A 7,795-nucleotide genomic window follows, 5' to 3' on the forward strand; every position below is an offset into this window, starting at 1 on the left:
AATGCTTTTAAATTTATAGTTAAAAACAATTCAAATAACAAGAAGCAAGATCTTTTGAAACATATATTTGAATTCTGCAGTATTTGTTTTTTGCAGATGTCTAAAACCAAAATACTGGAGTAACAAAACTATTAATAACATTTTTATGTGAGCTAAGACTTCATAATCTTTGGATCTATTTATTGTACTATGAATGGTACTATCCTTATTTTTTATTATGCATATTTTCAATTTCAGATATACTCAAAACCAATACAATAGTGTAATGAACACTCTGGTACCACAGCCCAACTGCAGTGATTGTCACTTACTAACATTCCTATTTTACCTATTCCCCTGAAGGTTTTTAATTCAAGTATTTTAAAGCAAACCCTAACATCATATTATTTAACCGAAAATATGTTGGTATGGATATTTAGCTGACTCTTTTTAAACACAGCCACAATATCAGTCTCAAAGCCTTAAAAAAAATCCATAATAGTTCCTTAATATTTTATAGTGTTCAGTCCTTGCACTTTTCCTCTATTATTTCAAATAGAAGTTTAATGGCTTATTCAAATCAGAATCCATACAAGGTCCAAACATTGTATTTAGTTACAATTGTCTCTTTAAATCTCTTTTCATCTCTAACATCTAACTTCCTCCTTTTCATCCCATGTTATTTGCTAAATAATATGAATCTTCTTTTGGAACAGAATTTCCACATTCTAAATTTGACTAATAGTATCCTTAGGGTTTCTTCCATAATTTAGAAGTTTGATTAAACTCAGACTCAACTCTTTTGGCAGAAATACCTATCAACTTGTTGTTCAAACTAAATCCCATTAGGGTTGTCCACATAATAAATACATTTTTTTAATGGATCAAAATTCATGAAGTACAGGTGGATCTCTTAACTCCATCTATTTGATCTCTCAATATCTCAGCTTCCAAAATGATACCTAAGGAAAAACCTTGAAGCACTAGGTCTCTGTCCATAGAGAAACATATGAAATCCCATAGGACTAGGTGATCTCTAAAGTACCTTTCTTATTTAGACATAAAAAGGACTAAACAGAGAGATGCTCAAGATCCAACTTCACAGAAATGGTGTCCACAGTCCCTCCTAGAGTGCTGTCTTGTGGTAAAAGTAGATTTTCTCTCTCCAAGACAGTCTTCCACCCTCATCCCCATTTCAACAATTGATGCATTAATATTAATGCATCGTTAATATTAAATATTCAATATTCACTACATGCCATAAACAAATTTACTTTTTTTTCAAATGCAGGATCTCTTAGGTTTAGTCATTAACTTTGGATCCAAAAATCACTTCAACTTCTAGACATTATCAAGTTCTAAAAGAACAAACATACATTGTAATGAAGATAAAGCAATACTTGGTGGCAGCAAGAGCATATCAGAGGGTCTCCAGCCCGGAGAAGCTCTTTGACTCAAGGAGAAGGTCACAACAGAAGGCAAGAATCACAACTTGCCTTGTTGTGAGGCGACAAGGGAGGAAGGCAAACACAAACTGTAAGTCCTTCATATTTTTGTCAAGGGTTGGTCATGTCAGAGTATGGACTTAGTTTGTCCAGACCCTCACAGAGGAGCGCTCTGTTTCTGTAGCAGGAATATTTTAAGATCTGTGAGGCAAGAACATCAAATAAGCACACTGTTCTTTTTCTGGGATTCACAAATTATATCTGGGGAAGAAATGGGAACATATATCCCTTTTAATTTAACATCTTTTCATATCTTTTCCCTCAGCATCAGCACTTTATTTTCTGAATAAAATTGATTCCTTTTCTGGGCTTGTGTATCAATTTAGATGATATTGGCATGACTTTACATACTATCAGGGTCATTATCAGTTCCTGGTTATTTTTGTTTGCTTTTTGTATTTTATCCATTTCCCACAGAAAGACTATGACATCTAAATCATTCATTAGTTTTGACAGCAAACTAAATCTAGGCTTTTCATGTAATTTTTCTGAGTTGTTTAGATTCTGACTTTATTCTTTAAGATGAATAGAGCATGGTAGGGGAAGCTTCTTGCTAATAGCTAATAGCTAATAAAGCTAAATTTTATATGTGCAAAATGATCTCAGGAGCAGCGCAGATCTAATGGTTAAAAATCATTATTATTTGTCCTGGGTTTTAAACAGGGAACATTGCTGGTTAACTTACCAGGAAACAGAACAAAGAGCTGGTCAACATCACCTGATTTTGGACATTTAATGGTTTGTACATCTTGTTTGTTGAACTGAACTGGTTCACTTAACTCTAATGGCCTGTTTTCAAGGTTAAATTCATTTTAAGCCTTCAGCTATTAAAATGTAGGAAGTAAGTGCTCACAGAATGGTGGGCCTCTAATAAGAACACAGTGAAAAACAAGGTGCCCATTTGACTTAGGACACAGGGAATCATAATGCTGGACCCAGTCTGAGTGTTACCTGACTTACCTTTTATGTAACAAGCATGGGGAGCCTTTGTCAATATATGGCCAAAACTATATAAGCAACAGTTTGCATATGGATGAGTGAGTGAGTGAAAGTCACTCAGTTGTGTCCAACTCTTTGCCACCCCATGAACTGTAGCCCACCAGGCTCCTCTGTCCTTGGGAATTCTCCAGGCAGGAATACTGGAATGGGTTGCCATGCCCTCCTCCAGGGGATCTTCCCAACACAGGGGTCGAACCCAGGTCTCCTTCACTGCAGGCAGATTCTTCTTCCTTCTGAGCCACCAGGGAAGCAATATGGATAGGTTCCAATAATCTCACTTACATCAATTCAATAATAATCAGTATTCTAATTATGTTGTTAAAATACTCACTCTTAGTAAAGTCAGACAGAGAAGAAATATTGTGTGACATCCCTTATATTTGCAATCTAAAAGGAAATTATAACAATGAACTTACTTACAAAAACAGATTCACAGACTTAGAAAACAAACTTATGGTTGTGTGTGGGGAGTTTGAGGAAAAGGGATAGTTAAGGAGTTTATATACACTACTATATTTAAAATGAATAACCAAGGCCCTACTGTATAGTACATGGAACTCTCCTCAATGTTATGTGGCAGTCTGGATGGGAGGGGAGTTTGGGGGAGAATGGATACAAGTATGTGTATGGGTGAGTCTTTTTGCAATGTTCACTTAAAACTATCACAGTATTATTAATCGGCTATACCCCAATACAAAATAAAGTTTAAAGAAATACCCACTCTTTTAGAATTCTTCCCACTCATTGAGAAAGTGGAAATGGCAGCATTCAAACATAAGAAACAAATCTATTTGTGTTGAAGAGGGCATTTTAGTGTAATATTTGAATTAAAGCTTAGGTATTCTTATCTTAGAGGCCAAATGTATAAGGAAGTTTTAAAAAGAGTTGAAGTCTTGATATCAATATATATACCCTAATATTGAAACATTTTGTGTGCTATTTTCTAATTCACATAATTAGTAACAGCATTATTGAAGTATAATTCACATGCCATAGAATGGATCCATGTAAAGTGTGTAATATAATGTATTTTAGTATACACAGGTTTGTAAAAATATTACCATAATGCAAACTTAGCACATTTCATCCCTCACAAAAGAAACTCCATACCCATTAGCAGTAAATCCCCAATCCCTCATCCCCCTGAGCCTCTAGCAACCACTAGTCTCCTTTCTATCTCTATAGATTACCTGTTCTGGTTAATTCTTATAAATTAAATTACACAATATGTGGTCTTTATGATTGGGCTTCTTGCACTTAGCATGATATTTTCAAGGTCTGTTCATGTTGTAACATAAATCTATACTTTTTTTGCTTTTTATTGTCAAATGATATTCTATTGTAAAACTCTGTACAATCTGCTTGTCCATTCATCAGTTGATGGGAATTTGGATTATTATCACTTTCATCCTATAAAAGTAAAGCTTCTATGAATAGATATGAAAAACTGTGAACACGTTTTTTGTTTTTTCCCAGGTTTGTTGAGGCTTTATTTACAATAAAAATTGTACATATTAAGATGTCCAATGTGATAATTTGATATATAAATACATGGTAAAATAGTGACCACAATCAAACTCATTAACACCTCCATCACCTCACGAGTTACCGCTGTAACGTGAGTATGGTGAGAACACTTTAGATCTACTCTTAATGAATTTCAAGTGTACAAGATAGTATTAACTACAATCACTATACTGTATATTAGAGCCTCAGAATTTATTTATCTTATAGTTGAAAGCCTAGAGTGAGTTGGCTGAACTCTTTCTGTAATCAGGAAGAGTTAATTTTGAATTCACACTTTATCTGCTCTGTGACTTTAACTCGGCCACTTTTTGTTATTATAGGCATACATAATGGCCTGCCTTAGGGAGATAACCTGACCCCCCCACCCCACCCCACCTGTGAAGGGCTGTAACATTCTTAAATTCTCTGTGTGGCAAATGGCACGGGTGGCTCCTCTGCTGCTTACATATCTGTGGATATGTTTGTTGATATGACAGGAGATATTCCATTTCACACCACCCATGAAACGACTAAATTTAAGGAAGTGAAACTAACACATCCTCCTCCCTGAGGCTTGCCATCCTAGGGGACATTTGCAAGGACTGAATAATCTTTTTACTTTGTTTCCTTACCTCCCCCTCAATCTCTGATCCATAAAAGAACCTGGCATTCCAGGCCCAGACAAGATGGTTATTTTGAGGTGCTAGCCTGCCATCTTCTCCGCCAGCCAGCTCCCGAATCAAGTCCCTTCCGCATTACAACACCTTGTCTTGGATTTATTAGCCTATCATGCCGGGAGCAGAACAAGCTTGGACTTGGTGACGTTTTCATGAAGGCTCTTTCTCCACTGTGTGCAGCGTCTGTTGTCCCTACTCAGATGTTTTCCATTTACCTTTTATCTTGCGTACCCAGGGGTCATCCTTAGGTCAGAGGTTGTATTCACGTTCCCTTGGCCAGTGAGGTTTTTACCCTTTACCATTAAGTGTTTTACGCAGTGCTCCCAACCCTGCAGCAGGACACCACCAACCCACACCCGCTGGAGACTCCTGGACACTCACAGGAAGAGAGAGAAAACCAAATTTCAGATTGGTACCAGCTTCCGAGAGGAGCTACCCCTCGCCCAAAGTCAGCGGCGGCAACAGAGGAGAGCGCCAGGCTGCGACGGCGCAGGAGTGGCAGAGAGGAGCTACCCCACGTTCAAGGTTGGGAGCAGCTGTGAAGAGATACCCCAGGGCCAAGGTAAGAGAAACCAAAGTAAGACAGTAGGTGTTGCGAGACGGCATCAGAGGGCAGACACACTAAAACCATAATCACAGAAAACTAGCCAATCTGATCACAGGACCACAGTCTTGTCTAACTCAGTGAAACTAAGCCATGCTGTGTGGGGCCACCCAAGATGGACGGGTCATGGTGGAGAGGTCTGACAGAATGTGGTCCACTGGAGAAGGGAATGGCAAACCACTTCAGTTTTCTTGCCTTGAGAACCCCATGAACAGTATGAAAAGGCAAAATGATAGGATACTGAAAGAGGAACTCCTCAGGTTGGTAGGTGCCCAATATGCTACTGGAGATCAGTGGAGAAATAAATCCAGAAAGAATGAAGGAATGTAGCCAAAGCAGAAACAATACCCAGCTGTGGATGTGACTGGTGATAGAAGCAAGGTCCAATGCTATAAAGAGCAAAATTGCATAGGAACCTGGAATGTTAGATCCATGAATCAAGGCAAATTGGAAATGGTCAAACAGGAGATGGCAAGAGTGAACAAGATTAAACTAAAATGGACTGGAGTGGGTGAATTTAACTCAGATGACCATTATATCTACTACTGTGGTCAAGAACACCTTAGAAGAAAAGGAGTAGCCATCATGGTCAACAAAAGAGTCCGAAATGCAGTACTTGGTTGCAATCTCAAAAATGACAGAATGATCTCTGTTTGTTTCCAAGGCAAACCATTCAATATCACGGTAATCCAAACCTATGCCCCAACCAGTAACGCTGAAGAAGCTGAAGTTGAACGGTTCTATGAAGACCTACAAGACCTTTTAGAACTAACACCCAAAAAAGATGTCCTTTTCATTATAGGGGACTGGAATGCAAAAGTAGGAAGTCAAGAAACACCTGGAGTAACAGGGAAATTTGGCCTTGGAGTATGGAATGAAGCAGGGCAAAGGCTAATAGAGTTTTGCCAAGAAAATGCACTGGTCATAGCAAACACCCTCTTCCAACAACACAAGAGAAGACTCTACACATGGACATCACCACATGGTCAACACAGAAATCAGATTGATTATATTCTTTGCAACCAGAGATGAAGAAGCTCTATACAGTCAGCAAAAACAAGACTGGGAGCTGACTGTGGCTCAGATCATGAACTCCTTATTGCCAAATTCAGAGTTAAATTGAAGAAAGTACCTGGACCATTCAGGTATGACCTAATCAAATCCCTTATGATTATACAGTGGAAGTGAGAAATAGATTTAAGGGACTAGATCTGATAGACAGAGTGCCTGATGAACTATGGATGGAGGTTCATGACACTGTACAGGAGACAGGGATCAAGACCATCCCCAAGAAAAAGAAAAAAGCAAAATGGCTGTCTGAGGAGGCCTTACAAAAGCTGTGAAAAGAAGAGAAGCGAAAAGCAAAGGAGAAAAGGAAAAATATTCTCATTTGAATGCAGAGTTCCAAAGAATAGCAAGGAGAGATAAGAAAGCCTTCCTCAGCAATCAATGCAGAGGAATAGAGGAAAACAACAGAATGGAAAGACTAGAGATCTCAAGAAAATTAGAGATACCAAGGCGAACATTTCATGCAAAGATAGGCTCAATAAAGGACAGAAATGGTATGGACCTAACAGAAGCAGAAGATATTAAGAAGAGGTGGCAAGAATACACAGAAGAACTGTACAAAAAAGATCTTCACGACCCAGATAATCACGATCATGGTGTATCACTCACCTAGAGCCAGACATCCTGGAATGTGAAGTCAAGTGGGCCTTAGAAAGCATTCTATGAACAAAGCTAGTGGAGGTGATGGAATTCCAGTTGAGCTATTCCAAATCCTGAAAGATGATGCTGTGAAAGTGCTGCACTCAATATGCCAGCAAATTTTGAAAACTCAGCAGTGGCCACAGGACTGGAAAAGGTCAGTTTTCATTCCAATCCCAAAGAAAGGCAATGCCAAAGAATGCTCAAACTACCGCACAATTGCACTCATCTCACACGCTAGTAAAGTAATGCTCAAAATTCTCCAAGCCAGGCTCCAGCAATACATGAACCGTGAACTTCCAGATGTTCAAGCTGGTTTTAGAAAGGCATAGGAACCAGAGAGCAAATTGCCAACATCTGCTGGATCATCAAAAAAGCAAGAGAGTTCCAAAAAAACATCTATTTCTTCTTTACTGACTATGCTAAAGCCTTTGACTATGTGGATCACAGTAAACTGTGGAAAATTCTGAAAGAGATGGGAATACCAGACCACCTGACCTGCCTCTTGAGAAACCTGTATGCAGGTCAGGAAGCAACAGTTAGAACTGGACATGGAACAAAACACTGGTTCCAAATAGGAAAAGGAGTACGTCAAGGCTGTATATTGTCACCCTGCTTATTTAACTTATATGCAGAGTACATCATGAGAAACGCTGGGCTGAAGAAGCACAAGCTGGAATCAAGATTGCTGGGAGAAATATCAATAACCTCAGATATGCAGATGACACCACCCTTATGGCAGAAAGTGAAGAGAAACTAAAAAGCCTCTTGATGAAAGTGAAAGAGGAGAGTGAAAAAGTTGGCTTAAAGCTCAGCAT

The sequence above is a fragment of the Cervus canadensis genome, chromosome 16 (genome assembly GCF_019320065.1).
Source record: "Cervus canadensis isolate Bull #8, Minnesota chromosome 16, ASM1932006v1, whole genome shotgun sequence".
NCBI lineage: Eukaryota > Metazoa > Chordata > Mammalia > Artiodactyla > Cervidae > Cervus > Cervus canadensis.